Source organism: Arachis ipaensis, chromosome B5, assembly GCF_059453495.1.
Source record: "Arachis ipaensis isolate K30076 ecotype BB chromosome B5, ASM5945349v1, whole genome shotgun sequence".
NCBI classification, from domain to species: Eukaryota; Viridiplantae; Streptophyta; class Magnoliopsida; order Fabales; family Fabaceae; genus Arachis; species Arachis ipaensis.
This window is the reverse complement of record NC_142440.1, coordinates 26,097,207-26,115,731: the sequence shown is the minus strand read 5'-3', so window position 1 is coordinate 26,115,731 and position 18,525 is coordinate 26,097,207. Positions and strand designations below refer to the sequence as shown.

Below are 18,525 nucleotides of genomic sequence, written 5' to 3'. Positions count from 1 at the left end.
TACGATGGCACATCAGATCCAATCCATCATCTCAGTAATTTCAAAAGCAGAATGTACCTCACCAACGCATCAGACGCTATTCGATGCAAAGCTGGTGTACGGAAATCGTGATTCACACTTTTCACATCTCTGCACAACTAACCCGCAAGTGCACTGGGTCGTCCAAGTAATAAACTTACGTAAGTAAGGGTCAATCCCACGGAGATTGTTGGCTTGAAGCAAGCTATGGTCATCTTGTAAATCTCAGTTAGGCGGATTCAAATGGTTATGAGGTTTTGATAAGTAAAAGATAAATAAAACATAAAATAAAATAAAGTTACTTATGTAATTCATTGGTGGTAATTTCAGATAAGCGTCTGAAGATGCTTTGTTGCTTTTGAACCTCTGCTTTCCTATTGCCTTCTTCCAACCATGCGTGCTCCTTTCCATGGCAAGCTGTAAGATCCTCTTAGTGAAAATGGTCCTCTATGGTTTCTACACGGCTAATCAACAGTCAGATTTCTTGTCTCGGATGAAAAATACCAGGTACAGCTACCGTATGGCTAATCATCTTTCGGTTCCCGCTAGCGTCGGAATAGGATCCATTGATCCTTTTGCACACTGTCACTGCGCCCAACATTCGTAGGTTTGAAGCTTTTCACAGTCATCCCTTCCCAGATCCTACTCGGAATACCACAGACAAGGTTTAGACTTTTCAGATCCCAGGAATACTGTCAATGATTCTAGCCTATACCACGAAGATACTAATCTCACGGACTCGGTCCGTGTATTAGATATCCAAGAGAATATACTTCGGCTATCGTCCAATGACTACATTGAACATCATGTAGACCGCTTTGTGGTTGTCAGACACGCAGATCTTGGCTAAGCGAGTAACGAAGATTGGGTGATTGTCACGGGTCACCCCTTCATTCTGACTTAATTGAATTAAGTACGAGAGTATATCTTGGAGAAGAAGTAGGCATGAATTGAGAGAAAAACAATAGTACTTGCATTAATTCCTAAAGAACAGCAGAGCTCCACACCTTAATCTATGGGGTGTAGAAACTCCACCGTAGAAAATACATAAGTGAAAAAGGTCTAGGCATGGCCATGAGGCCAGCCTCTAAACGTGAACAATGGTCTATGATAGCATAAGATTGTCTGCGAATACAATAGTAAAAAGTGCTATTCATACTAAACTAGTAACTTAGGTTTACATAAAATGAATAACTAAGTGCAGATAGTACAGAAATCTACTTCCGGGGCCTACTTGGTGTGTGCTTGGACTGAGCATTGAAGCTTTCACGTGCATAGGCTGTTCCTGGAGTTAAACGCCAGCTTTGGTGCCAGTTTGGGCGTTTAACTCCAATTCTGGTGCCAGTTTGGACGTTTTACGCCAAGATGTTTTAGGCTGGCTTTGGACGCCAGTTTGGGCCATCATATCCCGGAAAAAGTATAAACTATTATATATTACTGGAAAGCCCAGGATGTCTACTTTCCAACGCAATTGAGATTATGCCAATTGGAAATTTGTAGCTCCAGAAAATCCACTTTGAGTGCAGGAGAGTTAGAATCCAACAGCATCTGCAGTCCTTTTTCAGCCTCTGAATCAGATTTTTGCTCAGGTCCCTCAATTTCAGCCAGAAAATACCTGAAATCACAGAAAAATACACAAACTCATAGTAAAGTCCAAAAATATGATTTTTTCATAAAACTAATAAAAATATAATAAAAAGTAACTAAAACATACTAAAAACTATGTAAAAATAATGCCAAAAAAGGTATAAATTATCCGCTCATCACAACACCAAACTTAAATTGTTGCTTGTCCCCAAGCAACTAAAAATAAAATAGGATAAAAAGAAGAGAATATACAATGAATTCCAAACTTATCGATGAGGATTAGCTTCAATTAGATGAGCGGGGCTTGTAGCATTTTTGCTTCTGAACAGTTTTGGCATCTCACTTTATCCTTTGAAGTTCAAAATGATTGGCATCCATAGGAACTTTGAATTTAGATAGTGTTATTGTTTTTATTAGTTCAATATGTTGATTCTTGAACACAGCTACTTTATGAGTCTTGGCCGTGACCCTAAGCATTTTGTTTTTCAGTATTACCACCGGATACATAAATGCCACAGACACATAACTGGGTGAACCTTTTCAGATTGTGACTCAGCTTTGCTAGAGTCCCCAGTTAGAGGTGCCCAGAGCTCTTAAGCACACTCTTTTTGCTTTGGACCACGACTTTAACCGCTCAGTCTCAAGCTTTTCACTTGACACCTTCATGCCACAAGCACATGGTTAGGGGCAGCTTGATTTAGCCGCTTAGGCCAGGATTTTATTCCTTTGGGCCCTCCTATCCATTAATGCTCAAAGCCTTGGATCATTTTTACCCTTACCTTTTAGTTTAAAGGGTTATTGGCTTTTTCTGCTTGCTTTTACTTTTTTTTTTCTTTACTTTTTTGCATTTTTTCGCAAGCTTTTTCTATTCACTGCTTTTTCTTGCTTCAAGAATCAATTTTATGATTTTTTAGATTATCAATAACATTTCTCCTTTTTTCATTATTCTTTCAAGAGCCAAAAATTTTAACATTCATAAACAACAAATTCAAAAATATGCACTGTTCAAGCATTCATTCAGAAAACAAAAAGTATTGCCACCACATCAAAATAATTAAACTAATTTCAAGATAGAATTTGAAATCATGCATTTCTTGTTCTTTGCAAATAAAAACATTTTTCATTTAAGAAAGGTGAAGGATTCATAGAATATTCATATCTTTAATACATAGACACTAGACACTAATGATAATGTAATAAAGATACAAACATAGTCAAAACATAAAGCATAGAATTCAAAAAATAGGAAAAAATAAGAACAAAGAAATTAAAGAACGGGTCCACCTTAGTAATGGCGGCTAGTTCTTCCTCTTGAAGATCTTATGGAGTGCTTGAACTCCTCTATGTCTCTTTCTTGCCTTTTTTGCTCCTCCCTCATGGCCTTTTGGTCCTCTCTGATTTCATTGAGGATAATGGAGTGCTCTTGGTGCTCCATCCTTAGTTGTCCCATGTTGGCACTCAATTCTCCTAAAGAGGTGTTGATTTTCTCCCAATAGTTTTGTGGAGGAAAGTGCATCCCTTGAGGCATCTCAGGGATTTCTTGATGAGGAATTTCTTCATGCTCTTGTTAAGGTCCATGAGTGGGCTCTCTTGTTTGCTCCATCTTCTTCTTACTGACGGGCTTGTCTCCTTCAATGAGGATGTCTTCCTCTATGACAATTCTAGCTGAATTGCATAGGGTACAGATGAGATGAGGGAAGGCTAACCTTGACAAAGTAGAGGGCTTGTCCGCCACTTTGTAGAGTTCTAGAGGTATGATCTCATGAACTTCTACTTCCTCTCCATTCATGATACTATGGATCATGATAGCCCGGTCTATTGTAACTTCAGACCGGTTGCTAGTAGGAATGATAGAGCGTTGGATGAACTCCAACCATCCCCTAGCCACGGGTTTGAGGTCAAGCCTTCTTAGTTGAACCGGCTTGCCTCTTGAGTCTCTCTTCCATTGAGCTCCTTCCACACAAATGTCCCTAAGGACTTGGTCCAACCTTTGATCAAAGTTGACCCTTCTAGTGAAAAGGTGAGGATCTCCTTGCATCATTGGCAAGTTGAATGCCAGCCTCACATTTTTTGGACTGAAATCCAAGTAATTCCCCCGAACCATTGTGAGCCAATTCTTTGGGTTCGGATGCATACTTTGATCATGGTTCTTAGTGATCCATGCATTGGCATAGAACTCTTGAACCATTAAGATCACGACTTGTTGGATGGGGTTGGTGAGAGCTTTCCAACCTCTTCTTTGAATCTCACGTCGGATCTCTGGATATTCACCCTTTTTGAGCATGAAGGGGACCTCGGGGATCACCTTTTTCTTGGCCACAACTTCATAGAAGTGGTCTTGATGGTCCTTTGAGATGAATCTCTCAATCTCCCATGACTCGGAGGTGGAACCAATTGCCTTCCCTTTCCTCTTTCTAGAGGTTTCTCTAGCCTTAGGTGCCATTAATGGTTATGGAAAAACAAAAAAGCGGGGCTTTTTCCACACCAAACTTAAAAGGTTTGCTCGTCCTCGAGCAAAAGAAGAAAGAAAGGAGTAGAAGAAGAAGAAGAAATGGAGGAGATGGATGGTAGTATTGGTTTTGGCCAAGAGGGTAGTAGTGTGTATGATGTGTGAAAATGAAGGTAGTGAGGAAGGGTATTTATAGGGTAGGAGAGAGAGGGAATTCGGTCATGAAGGAGTGGGTTTGGGAGGGGAATGGTTTGAATTTGAATGGTGAGGTAGGGGGTTTATGATGGATGGATGTGAGTGGTGAAGAGAATATGGGGAAGAGTGTTACGGAAAGGTGTGAAGAGGATAGAAGAAGAGGTGGGGTAGGTTGGGATCCTGTGGGGTCCACAGATCCTGAGGTGTCAAGGAATTCTGCTCCCTGCACCATTCTGGCACTCAAACGCCCTTAGTGTGCCAATTCTGGCATTAAACGCCAGCTCTGCTACCTTTCCTGGCGTTAAACGCCAGCCAGACACTCTTTTCTGGCGTTAAACGCCAGTCTGTCTGTCATTTCTGGCATTTAACGCCAGCCAGATGTCAGACACCCTTTTATAGTGTTAAATGCCCAGAGTGCTGCCCATTCTGGCATTTAACGCACAGAATGCTGCCAGGCTGGGCGTTAAACGCCCATTCTACTATCCTTACTGGCGTTTAAACGCCAGTAAGCCTGTCCTCTAGGGTGTGTTGTTTTTTATGCTGTTTTTTTATTTTGCTTTAATTTTGCAGTTATTTTTATGACTTCACATGATCATCAACCTAAAGAAAACATAAAATAACAATGAAAAATAAATAAATATAATTAAATAATATTGGGTTGCCTCCCAACAAGCGCTTCTTTAATGTCAATAGCTTGACAGTGAGCTCTTAGAGAGCTTTACAAAGACTCAGAGCTTGATGATGGCCTCCCAACACCAAACTTAGAAGTTGAGTGTGGGGCTCTATTTGACTCTGTATTGAGAGAAGCTTTTCATGCTTCCTCTCCATGGTTACAGAAGAAGATCCTTGAGCCTTAAACACAAGGTAGTCCTCATTCAATTGAAGGACTAACTCTCCTCTGTCCACATCAATCACAGCTCTTGTTGTGGCCAGGAAGGGTCTTCCAAGGATGATGGATTCATCCTCTTCCTTCCCAGTGTCTAAGATTATGAAATCAGCAGGGATGTAAAAGCTTTCAACCTTCACTAAGACATCCTCTACAAGTCCATAAGCCTGTTTCCTTGAATTGTCTACCATCTCTAATGAGATTCTTGCAGCTTGTACCTCAAAGATCCCTAGTTTCTCCATTACAGAGAGTGGCATGAGGTTTATACTTGAACCAAGGTCACACAGAGCCTTCTTAAAAGTCATGGTGCCTAGGGTACAAGGTATTAAGAATTTTCCGAGATTCGATTTCTTCTGAGGTAATTTCTGTTGAACCAAGGTATTTAGTTCATTTATGAGCAATGGAGGTTCATTCTCCCAAGTCTCATTACCAAATAACTTGGCATTCAGCTTCATGATTGCTCCTAGATACTGGCAACTTGCTCTTGAATAATATCTTCATCCTCTTCAGAGGAAGAATACTCATCAGAGCTTATGAATGGCAACAGTAAGTTTAGTAGAATCTCTATGGTCTCTGTATGAGCCTCAGATTCCTTTGGTTTCTCAATAGGGAACTCCTTAGTGGCCAGTGGACGTCCATTGAGGTCTTCCTTAGTGGAAATCAGTGCCTTTCCCTCCTCTACAGGTTCGGCCATGTTGGACGTGTTGATGGCCTTGCACTCTCTCTTTGGATTCTCTTCTGTATTGCTTGGGAGAGTACTAGGAGGGATTTTAGTAACTCTTTTACTTAGTTGACCCACTTGTGCCTCCAAATTTCTGATGGAGGATCTTGTTTCAGTCATAAAAATGAGAGTGGTCTTAGATAGATCAGAGACTATGGTTGCTAAGTCAGAGAGGCTCTGCTTAGAATTCTCTGTCTGTTGCTCAGAAGATGATAGAAAAGGCTTGCTATTGCCAAACCTATTTCTCCTACCATTATTATTGAAGCTTTGATTAGACTTCTGCTGATCCTTCCATGAGAAATTAGGATGATTCCTCTATAAAGGATTATAGGTGTTTCCATAGGATTCTCCCATGTAATTCACATCTTCCATTGCAGGATTCTCAGGGTCACAAGCTTCTTCTTCAGAGGAAGCTTCTTTAGTACTGCTGGATGCACCTTGCATTCCAATCAGATTCTGAGAAATCATATTAATTTACTGAGTCAATATTTTGTTCTGAGCCAATATGGCATTCAGAGTATCAACCTCAAGAACTCCTTTCTTCTGAGTCATCCTATTATTCACAGGATTTCTTTCAGAAGTATACATGAACTGGTTATTTGCAACCATTTCAATGAGTTCATGGGCTTCTGCAGCCATCTTCTTCAGATGAAGAGATCCACCAGCAGAGTGGTCCAATGACATCTTGGACAATTCAGACAGACCATCATAGAATATACATAAGATGCTCCATTTTGAAAGCATGTCAGAAGGACACCTTCTGATAAATTGCTTGTATCTTTCCCAAGCTTCATAGAGGGATTCACCTTCTTTCTGTCTGAAGGTTTGGACTTTCACTCTAAGCTTGCTCAACTTTTGAGGTGGAAAGAATTTGGCCAAGAAAGCATTGACCAACTTTTCCCAAGAGTTCAGGCTTTCTTTAAGTTGTGAGTCCAACCATGTCCTAGCTCTGTCTCTTACAGAAAAGGGGAAAAGCATAAGTCTGTAGACCTCAGGATTAACCCCATTGGTCTTGACAGTGTCACAAATTTGCAAGAATTTAGCTAAGAACTGATGAGGATCTTCTAATGGAAGTCCATAAAACTTGCAATTCTGCTACATTAGAGAAACTAATTGAGGCTTAAGCTCAAAGTTGTTTGCTCCAATTGCAGGAATTGAGATGCTTCTTCCATAGAAGTCAGAAGTGGGTGCAGTAAAGTCACCAAGCATCTTCCTTGCATCTCCACCATTGTTATTTTTGGCTGCCATGTCTTCTTCTTTTTCAAAAATTTCTGTTAGGTCCTCTCCAGAGTTTTGTGCTTTAGCTTTTCTTAGTTTCCTCTTCAGAGTCCTTTTAGGTTCAGGATCAGCTTCAATAAGAATGTTCTTATCCTTGTTCCTACTCATATGAAAAAGAAGAGAACAAAAAAGAAGAAGAATCCTCTATGTCACAGTATAGAGATTCCTTTATGTGAGTAGAAGAATAGAGGAAATAGAATGAAGAAGGGAGAAGAAGAATTCAAAAACAGAGAGAGGGAGAGGGTTTGAATTATAAGAAGAAGAGAAGTATTAGTAAATAAATAAATAAATAGAAAGAGATGAGAGAGAGAGAGTATTCGAAAATTAATTCAAAAGAAAAGAAAAATATTTTTGTTTTTATTTTAATTATTAGTTAAAATTTGAATTTAAGAAGGAAAATAAAATAAAATTAGTATTTAAAACAATTAGTTAATTAAAAAGAAATTTGAAAAGTGGTTAGTGATTTTCGAAAATTAGAGAGAGAGAAAAGTAGTTAGGTGGTTTTGAAAAAGATAAGAAATAGTAAAACAAACAAAAAGTCAAGTGGTTAATTGAAAAAGATTTGAAAATCAATTTTTGAAAAGATATGATTGAAAATCATTTTGAAAAAGATTTGAATTGGAAATTAAAAAGATTTGATTTTTGAAATTAAAGTTGATTACTTGACTAACAAGAAACTAAAAGATATGATTCTAAAATTTAAAGATTGATCATTTCTTAATAGGCAAGTAACAACTTGAAATTTTTGAATCAAAACATTAAATGTTAGTAATGATTTCGAAAATTATGAAACAAAAATAAGAAAAAGATTTTGAAAATCAATTTTTAAAATTTTCAAAAATATTAAGAAGAAAAATGAAAAATATTTGATTTTTGAAAAAAGGATTGAAATGATAGATTTTTTTTTTAAAATTGAAATTTTGACTTGACTAATAAGAAACAACTAAATTTTAAAAATTTTTGACCAAATCAACTCAAAATTTCGAAATTTATTAGTAAAATAAGGGAAAGATATTATTTTTGATTTTTGAATTTTTAATGAGGAGAGAGAAAAACAACTAAATTACACAAGACATAAAAATCCAAGATCAAAACAAATAATACATGCAAGAATACTTTGAATGTCTAGATGAACACCGAGAACACTTTGAATGTCAAGATGAACACCAAGAACATATTTTTGAAAATTTTTAAGAAAAGAAATACATGCAAGACACCAAACTTAGAAATTTTTAAACTTTAGACACTAATAATTCGAAAATGTATATGAAAAACAAGAAAAGACACAAAATAAGAAAAATCAAAGATCAAACAAGGAAAATCATCAAGAACAATTTGAAGATCAAAGAAGAACACATGATGAATTTTCAAAACTTTAATAAAAATTAAAAACATGCAATTGACACCAAACTTAAAATTTGAACACAAGACTCAAACAAGAAACACAAAATTTTTGGTTTTTATGATTTTATTAATTTTTTTGTATTTTTCGAAAATTATGTTTGGAAAAAGAAAATAAAGAAATTCAAAATTTTTAATAAGAATTCCAGGAATCATGCAATATTAGTCTAAAGCTTCGGTCCAAAAGAATTAGACATGGCCAAATGGCCAGCCAAGCTTTAGCAGAGCATTACATACAACAGCCAAATTGATGGGAACCAAAAGGCTCTTGCAAAGATAAGTGAAAACCTTGGTCCAAAAGATTAGACATGGCTTAACAGCCAGCCAGGATTCAACATATCTCATGAAACTCTAGAATTCGTTCTTAAAAACTCTGAAGAACATTTTTTATTTATTTTTTATTTTATTTTTTTGAATTTTTCGAAAATAAAAAATAAAAAGCTTAAACATAAAATAAAATTACCTAATCTAAGCAACAAGATGAACCGTCAGTTGTCCGAATTCAAACAATCCCCGGCAACGGCGCCAAAAACTTGGTGTACGGAAATCGTGATTCACACTTTTCACATCTCCACACAACTAACCAGCAAGTGCACTGGGTCGTCCAAGTAATAAACCTTACGTGAGTAAGGGTCGATCCCACGGAGATTGTCGGCTTGAAACAAGCTATGGTCATCTTGTAAATCTCAGTCAGGCGGATTCAAATGGTTGAGGTTTTGATAATTAAAAGATAAATAAAACATAAAATAAAATAAAGTTACTTATGTAATTCATTGGTGGTAATTTCAGATAAGCGTCTGAAGATGCTTTGTTGCTTCTAAACCTCTACTTTCCTATTGCCTTCTTCCAACCATGCGTGCTCCTTTCCATGGCAAGCCGTAAGATCCTCTCAGTGAAAATGGTCCTCTACGGTTTCTGCACGGCTAATCTACTGTCAGATTTCTCGTATCGGATGAAAAATACCAGGTACAGCTATCGCATGACTAATCATCTGTCGATTCCCGCTAGCATCGGAATAGGATCCATTGATCCAGTGCGCCCAACATTCGTAGGTTTGAAGCTCGTCACAGTCATCCCTTCCCGGATCCTACTCGGAATACCACAGACAAGGTTTAGACTTTCTGGATCCCAAGAATGCTGCCAATGATTCTAGCCTATACCACGAAGATACTAATCTCACGGACTCAGTTTGTGTATTAGATATCCAAGAGAATATACTCCGGCTGTCATCCATTAACTACGTTGAACATCATGTAGACCGCTTTGTGGTTGTCAGGCACGCGAATATTGGCTAAGCGAGTAACGAAGATTGGGTGATTGTCACGGGTCACCCCTTCATTCTGACTTAACTGAATTAAGTACGAGAGTATATCTTGGAGAAGAAGTAGGCGTGAATTAAAAGAAAAACAATAGTACTTGCATTAATTCCTGAAGAACAGCAGAGCTCCACACCTTAATATATGGGGTGTAGAAACTCCACCGTAGAAAATACATAAGTGAAAAAAGTCTAGGCATGGCCGTGAGGCCAGCCTCCTGATGAGCGGATAATTTATACGCTTTTTGACATTGTTTTTAGTATGTTTTTAGTAGGATCTAGTTACTTTTAGGGATGTTTTCATTAGTTTTTATGTTAAATTCACATTTCTGGACTTTACTATGAGTTTGTGTGTTTTTCTGTGATTTCAGGTATTTTCTGGCTGAAATTGAGGGACTTGAGCAGAAATCAGATTCAGAGGTTGAAAAAGGACTGCTGATGCTGTTGGATTCTGACCTCCCTGCATTCAAAGTGGATTTTCTGGAGCTACAGAACTCGAAATGGCGCGCTTCCAATTGCGTTGGAAAGTAGACATCCAGGGCTTTCCAGCAATGTATAATAGTCCATACTTTGGCCAAGAATTGACGACGTAAACTGGCGTTCAACGCCAGCCTTCTACCCAAATCTGGCGTCCAGCGCCAGAAAAGGAGCCAAAACCAGAGTTGAACGCCCAAACTGGCACAAAAGCTGGCGTTCAACTCCAGAAAGGACCTCTACACGTGTAACACTCAAGCCCAAGCCCAAGCACACACCAAGTGGGCCCCGGAAGTGGATTTGTACATCAATTACTTACTCATGTAAACCCTAGTAGCTAGTTTATTATAAATAGGACCTTTTACTATTGTATTTGGCATCCTGGATTGTATTTTGATCCTTTGATCACGTTTTAGGGGGCTGGCCATCTCGGCCATGCCTGGACCTTCACTTATGTATTTTCATACGGTAGAGTTTCTACACTCCATAGATTAAGGTGTGGAGCTCTGCTGTTCCTCAAAGATTAATGCAAAGTACTACTGTTTTCTATTCAATTCTTCTTATTTCGCTTCTAAGATATCCATTCGCACCCAAGAACGTGATGAAGGTGATGATTATGTGTGACGCTCATCACCATTCTCCCCTATGAACGCGTGCCTGACAAACACTTCTGTTCTACATGAATTAAGCTAGAATGAGTATCTCTTAGATCTCCCAACAGGAATCTTCGTGGCGTAAGCTAGAATGATGGCGGCATTCAAGAGAATCCGGAAGGTCTAAACCTTGTCTGTGGTATTCTGAGTAGGATTCAATGATTGAATGACTGTGACGAGCTTCAAACTCGCGAGTGCTGGGCGTTAGTGACAGACGCAAAAGGAGGGTGAATCCTATTCCAGCATGATCGAGAACCGACAGATGAATAGCCATGCCGTGACAGGGTGCGTGAGCATATTATTCACTGAGAGGAGGGGATGTAGCCACTGACAACGGTGATGCCCTTGCATACAGCCAGCCATGGAAAGGAGTAAGACTGATTGGATGAAGATAGCAGGAAAGCAGAGGTTCAGAGGAACGAAAAGCATCTCCATTCGCTATTCTGAAATTCCTACCAATGATTTACATAAGTATCTCTATCCCTATTTTATTATATAATATTCGAAAACACCATTATCACTTTATATCTGCCTGACTGAGATTTACAAGGTGACCATAGCTTGCTTCATACCAACAATCTCTGTGGGATTCGACCCTTACTCACGTAAGGTATTACTTGGACGACCCAGTGCACTTGCTGGTTAGTTGTATCGAAGTTGTGACAATTATGAATTAAGATCAAAACACCAAGCTTTGGAGCCATTACCAGGGATTGTTCGAGCCTGGACATCACAATTTCGTGCACCAAGTTTTTGGCGCCGTTGCCGGGGATTGTTCGAGTTTGGACAACTGACGGTTCATCTTGTTGCTCAGATTGGGTAACTTTCTTTTCGTTTTCTTTTCAAAAAGTTTTCAAAATCTCTCATCTGTTTTCGAAAAAAAAAAAATGTTTTCAAAAATTTTATTCAAAATTTTTAAGAATGAATTCTAGTGTTTCATGAAGCATGTGAAGCCTGGCTGGCTGTAAAGCCATGTCTAAATTTATTTGGACTGAGGCAGCAATTTGTTATCAAGAGCAAGCTAGTTGGAAGTTAATCCACCTGCTACTGTTTCTGATTTACATGCTAAAGCTTGGCTGGCCATTGGCCATGTCTAGTGTTTTGGACTGGAGCTTTCTTTGAAAGCTTGGCTGGCTAGTGAGCCATGTCTAATTCCTGGACTGAAGCTTTAGACTAACATGGCAAGATTCCTGGAATTCATATTAAAAATTTTGGATTCCTTATTTTCTTTTTCAAAAGAATTTTTCGAAAAATATAAAATAAAAATCCAAAAAAAATTAGAAAATCATAAAAATCAAAAATATTTTCTGTTTCTTGTTTGAGTCTTGAGTCACATTATAAGTTTGGTGTCACTTGCATATGCATCTTGCATTTTTTCGAAAATATCATGCATTCATAGTGTTCTTCATTATCTTCAAGTTGTGCTTGGTAAGTCTTCTTGTTTGATCTTGATGATTTTTTGTTTTGTGTCTTTTCATGTTTTTCATATGCATTCTTGAATTCTTAGTGTCTAAGCATTAAAGAATTCTAAGTTTGGTATCTTGCATGTTTTCTTTGCATTAAAAATTTTTCAAAAATATGTTCTTGGTGTTCATCTTGACATTCATAGCATTCTTGCATGCATCACATGTTTTGATCTAAAAAAATTTCATGCATTGCATCTTTTTAGTGTTTTTCTCTTGCATAAAAAAAAATTCAAAAATCAAAAAAATATCTTTCCCTTTTTCTCTCATCAAATTCGAAAATTTGGATTGACTTTTTCAAAAATTTTTAAAATCAAATTGTTTCTCATGAGTCAAACCAAATTTTCAAATTTGAAAATCTTATCTTTTTCAAAATCTTTTTCAAAAATCAAATCTTTTTCAAAACTATTAGTTATTTTCAAAAATTTCAAAAAAAATATTTTTCAAAAATATTTTTCTTATTTTTATACCAAATTTTCGAAAATAACATAAACAATTAATGTTTTGATTCAAAAATTTGAAGTTTGTTACTTGCTTGTTAAGAAAGATTCAAACTTTAAGTTCTAGAATCATATCTTGTGATTTCTTATGAATCAAGTCATTAATTGAGATTTTAAAAAATCAAATCTTTTTCAAAAACTAATTTCTATCATATCTTTTCAAAAATATCTTCTTATCTTATCTTTTTCAAAAATATCTTTTCAAAATATCTTTCCTAACCTCCTAACTTCCTATCTTTTCAAAATTTGTTTCAACTAACTAACTAACTTTTTGTTTGTTTCTTAACTTTTTCAAAACTACCTAACTAACTCTCTCTCTCTCTAATTTTCGAAAATATCTCCCCTCTTTTTCAAAAATTTCTTTTTTATTAACAAATTATTTTTATTTTTAAATTAAAAAAAAAAATTTTTCGAAAATTTCTAACATTTTTCAAAAACCATTTTCAAAAATCACTAACTCTTTTTCAAAATAATTTTCGAAAATTATCCCTCCCCCATCTCATTCTATTTATTCATTCATATCCTAACATCTCATCTCACATCTCTTCCATCGGTACAGTTGTGTTTCTTCCTTTACATCACATTCTTTGTCTCCCCCTCTTTTCTTCCACTCACAAAGGGATCCTTATACTGTGGTATAAAGGATCTCTATTATTATTATTATTTTTCTGTGCCTTCTTCTTTGTCATATGAGCAGGAGCAAGGATAAGAACATTCTTGTGGAAGCAGATCCAGAACCTGAAAGGACTCTGAAGAGAAAATTAAGAGAAGCTAAAATACAACAATCCAGAGATAACCTTTCAGAAATTTTCGAACAGGCAGAGGAGATGGCAGCCGAAAATAATAATAATGTAAGGAAGATGCTTGGTGACTTTACTGCACCTAATTCCAATTTACATGGAAGAAGCATCTCCATTCCTGCCATTGGAGCAAACAACTTTGAGCTGAAACCTCAATTAGTTTCTCTGATGCAGCAGAACTGCAAGTTTCATGGACTTCCATCTGAAGATCCTTTTCAGTTCTTAACTGAATTCTTGCAGATATGTGATACTGTTAAGACTAATGGAGTAGATCCTGAAGTCTACAGGCTCATGCTTTTCCCTTTTGCTGTAAGAGACAGAGCTAGATTATGGTTGGATTCTCAACCCAAAGACAGCATGAACTCTTGGGATAAGCTGGTCACGGCTTTCTTAGCCAAGTACTTTCCTCCTCAAAAGCTGAGCAAGCTTAGAGCTGATGTTCAAACCTTCAGACAGAAAGAAGGTGAATCCCTCTATGAAGCTTGGGAAAGATACAAACAGTTGACCAAAAAGTGTCCTTCTGACATGCTTTCAGAATGGACCATCCTGGATATATTCTATGATGGTTTATCTGAGCTATCAAAGATGTCACTGGACACTTCTGCAGGTGGATCCATTCACCTAAAGAAAACGCCTGCAGAAGCTCAAGAACTCATTGACATGGTTGCTAATAACCAGTTCATGTACACTTCTGAAAGGAATCCTGTGAGTAATGGGACGCCTATGAAGAAGGGAGTTCTTGAAGTTGATACTCTGAATGCCATATTGGCTCAGAATAAAATATTGACTCAGCAAGTCAATATGATCTCTCAGAGTCTGCATGGAATGCAAGCTGCATCCAACAGTACTCAAGAGGCATCTTTTGAAGAAGAAGCTTATGATCCTGAGAACCCTGCAATAGCAGAGGTAAATTACTTAGGTGAACCTTATGGAAACACCTATAACTCAACATGGAGAAATCATCCAAATTTCTCATGGAAGGATCAAAAGCCCCAACAAGGCTTTAATAATGGTGGAAGAAACAGGTTTAGCAATAGCAAGCCTTTTCCATCCTCCACTCAGCAACAGACAGAGAACTCTGAACAAAATGCTTCTAATTTAGCAAATCTAGTCTCTGATCTATCTAAGGCCACTGTAAGTTTCATGAATGAAACAAGATCTTCCATTAGAAATCTGGAAGCACAAATGGGCCAGCTGAGTAAAAGGATCACTGAAATCCCTCCTAGTATTCTCCCAAGCAATACAGAAGAGAACCCAAAAGGAGAATGCAAGGCCATTGACATAAGCGCCATGGCCGAACCTGTGAGGAGAGGAGAGGACGTGAATCCCAAGGAGGAGGACCTCCTGGGACGTCCAGTGATCAATAAGGAGCTTCCCTCTGAGGAACCAAAGGAATCTGAGACTCATCTAGAGACCATAGAGATTCCATTAAACCTCCTTATGCCCTTCATGAGCTCTGATGAGTATTCCTCTTCTGAAGAGAATGAGGATGTTACTGAAGAGCAAACTGCCAAGTTTCTTGGTGTAATCATGAAGCTGAATGCCAAATTATTTGGCATTGATACTTGGGAAGTTGAACCTCCCTTGTTCATCAATGAACTAAGTGATCTGGATCAACTGACATTGCCTCAGAAGAGACAGAATCCTGGAAAGTTCATAATCCCTTGTACCATAGGCACCATGATCTTTAAGGCTCTGTGTGACCTTAGTTCAGGGATAAACCTCATGCCCCTCTCTGTAATAGAGAAACTGGGAATCTATGGGGTGCAAGCTGCTAAAATCTCACTAGAGATGGCAGACAGCTCAAGAAAACAGGCTTATGGACAAGTAGAAGATGTATTAGTAAAGGTTGAGGGCCTTTACATACCTACTGATTTCATAGTCCTGGATACTGGAAAGGAAGAGGATGAATCCATCATCCTAGGAAGACCTTTCCTGGCCACAGCAAGAGTTGTGATTGATGTTGACAGAGGTGAAATAGTCCTTCAATGGAATGAGAACCCCCTTGTATTCAAAACTCAAGGATCTCCCTCTGCAACCATGGAGAGGAAGCAGAAAAAGCTTCTCTCAAAGCAGAGTCAACCAGAGCCCCCACAGTCAAACTCTAAGTTTGGTGTTGGGAGGCCACAACCAAACTCTAAGTTTGGTGTTGAACTCCCATATCCAAACTCTAAGTTTGGTGTTGGAGAGTTTCAACAAAACTCTGCACATCTGTGAGGCTCCATGAGAGCCCACTGTCAAGCTATTGACATTAAAGAAGCGCTTGTTGGGAGGCAACCTAATGTTTATCTAATTCTTATTTTTATTGTTTTTCATGTTTTCTTAGGGTCATGATCATGTGGAGTCACAAAATAAATAGAAAAATTGAAAACGGAATCAAAAACAGCAGAAGAAAAATCACACCCTGGAGGAGCATCTGTCTGGCGTTCAGCGCCAGAACAGAGCATGGTTCTGGCGCTGAACGCCCAAAATGGGCAGCTTCTGGGCGCTGAACGCCAGAACAGGCATGGTTCTGGCGTTCAACGCCAGAAATGGCACACAAATGGGCGTTGAACGCCCAAAATGGCCACCAACCTGGCGCTGAACGCCCAGAGTTGGGTACAAAGGCATTTTTACATGCCTAATGGGTACAGGGATGTAAATCCTTGAACACCTCAGGATCTGTGGACCCCACAGAATCCACTCAGGATCTGTGGACCCCACAGGATCCACTCAGGATCTGTAGACCCCACAGGATTCACTCAGGATCTGTGGACCCCACAGGATCCCCACCTACCTCCACTCACTTCTTCTCACCACTCTCTTTCACACAACCCCACAAACACTCTTCCCTAAAAACCCCTCACCAATCACCTCAATCTCTCTTCCCCACTAAACCTTCACCACTCACATCCATCCCCTCTTCCCCATAAACCTACCTCATAAACTTCACCTACCTTCAAAATTCAAAACCAATTTCCCACCCAAACCCACCTATATGGCCGAACCTTAACCCCCCTCCCTTCCCTATATAAAGACCTCCATTCTTCACCAAATTCACACAACACACCCCTCTACACTCTCCTTGGCCGAAACCACATCTCCATCTCCCTCTCCATATTTCTTCTTCTTCTTCTTCTATTCTTCTGTTTATTGCTCGAGGGCGAGCAATATTCTAAGTTTGGTGTGGTAAAAGCATAGCTTTTTTGTTTTTCCATTACCATTGATGGCACCTAAGACCGGAGAATCCTCTAGAAGAGGGAAAGGGAAGATAAAAGCTTCCACATCCGAGTCATGGGAGATGGAAAGGTTCATCTCCAAAGCCCATCAAGACCACTTCTATGATGTTGTGGCCAAGAAAAAGGTGATCCCTGAGGTCCCTTTTATATAGTTTTTAGTATGTTTTAGTTACTTTTTATTATATTTTTATTAGTTTTTATTCAAAAATCACATTTCTGGACTTTACTATGAGTTTGTGTGTTTTTCTGTAATTTCAGGTATTTTTTGACTGAAATTGAGAGATCTGAGCAAAAATCTTATTCAGAGGCTGAAAAAGGACTGCAGATGTTGTTGGATTCTGACCCTCTTGCACTCGAAATGGATTCTCTCGAGCTACAGATATTTAATTGGCGCGCTCTCAATTTCGTTGGAAATAGACATCTTAGGCTTTTCAGTAATATATAATAGTCCATACTTTGCCTGAGATTTGATGGCCCAAACTAGCGTCCAAAGTCAGCCTGAAACTTTCTGGCGTAAAATGCCAGAACTGGCACCTTTTTCGGCGTTAAACGCCCATTCTGGCACCCAGAGTGGCATTTAACACCAACTTTGGGCATATGAACGTGAAAGCTTGAAAGCTCAGCCCAGGCATGCACCAAGTGGGTCCCGGAAGTGGAATTCTGCACTATCTGCACTTAGTTACTCATTTTCTGTAACCCTAGGTTACTAGTCTAGTATAAAAACTACTTTTAGAGATTCATTTTGTAACTTATGACATTTTTACATTTCATATTGTACCTTTGACGGCATGAGTCTCTAAACCCCATAGGCGGGGGTGAGGAGCTCTGCTGTGTTTCAATGGATTAATGCAATTACTACTGTTTTCTATTCAATCATGCTTGACTCTATTCTAAGATACTCACTCGTACTTCAATATGGAGAACATGATGATCCGTGAAACTCATCATTATCCTCAACCCTATGAACGCGTGCCTGACAACCACTCCGTTCTATTTGAGCTCAACGTAGTCATTGGGCGACAACTTGAGTGCGTATCTCTTGGGTTTCTAATCCACGGACCGAGTCCTGAGGTTAGAACCTTCGTGGTATAGGCTAGAACCAATTGGCAGCATTCCTGGGATCCGGAAAGTCTAAACCTTGTCTGTGGTACTCTGAGTAGGATCCGGGAAGGGATGACTGTGACGAGCTTCAAACCTGCGAATGTTGGGCGCAGTGACAGTGTGCAAAAGGACAAGGGTCCTATTCCGACGCTAGTGGGAACCGAGATGATTAGCCATGCGGTGACAGCGCATATGGATTTGTTTTCATCCGAGAGGATCATACAGCTTGCCATTGAAGGAAGCCATGCGTGTTTGGAGAAGAAGACAGTAGGAAAGTAGAGATTCAGATGACAGAGCATCTCCGAAACCTCAGCCTGTTTCTCATTGCTGAATCTCAAGTACTATTTATTTCATGTTATTTATTTTTCATAAATACAATCACTCTTATCATTAATCTCCTGACTAAGATTTACAAAAAAACCATAGCTTGCTTCAAGCCGACAATCTCCATGGGATCGACCCTTAC

General features: G+C 38.6%; 2 non-coding genes across 2 annotated transcripts; one reads left to right on the top strand and one right to left on the bottom strand.

Moving 5' to 3' along the window:
• The first annotated feature begins 6,594 nt into the window (after positions 1-6,594).
• LOC148563658 (small nucleolar RNA R71) lies at positions 6,595-6,702 on the top strand. Its single transcript, XR_015884606.1, has one exon. It is a non-coding gene; the product is annotated as a small nucleolar RNA R71 (small nucleolar RNA).
• Positions 6,703-14,163: 7,461 nt separating this feature from the next.
• LOC148563657 (small nucleolar RNA R71) lies at positions 14,164-14,271 on the bottom strand. Its single transcript, XR_015884146.1, has one exon. It is a non-coding gene; the product is annotated as a small nucleolar RNA R71 (small nucleolar RNA).
• Between the last annotated feature and the right edge of the window lie 4,254 nt (positions 14,272-18,525).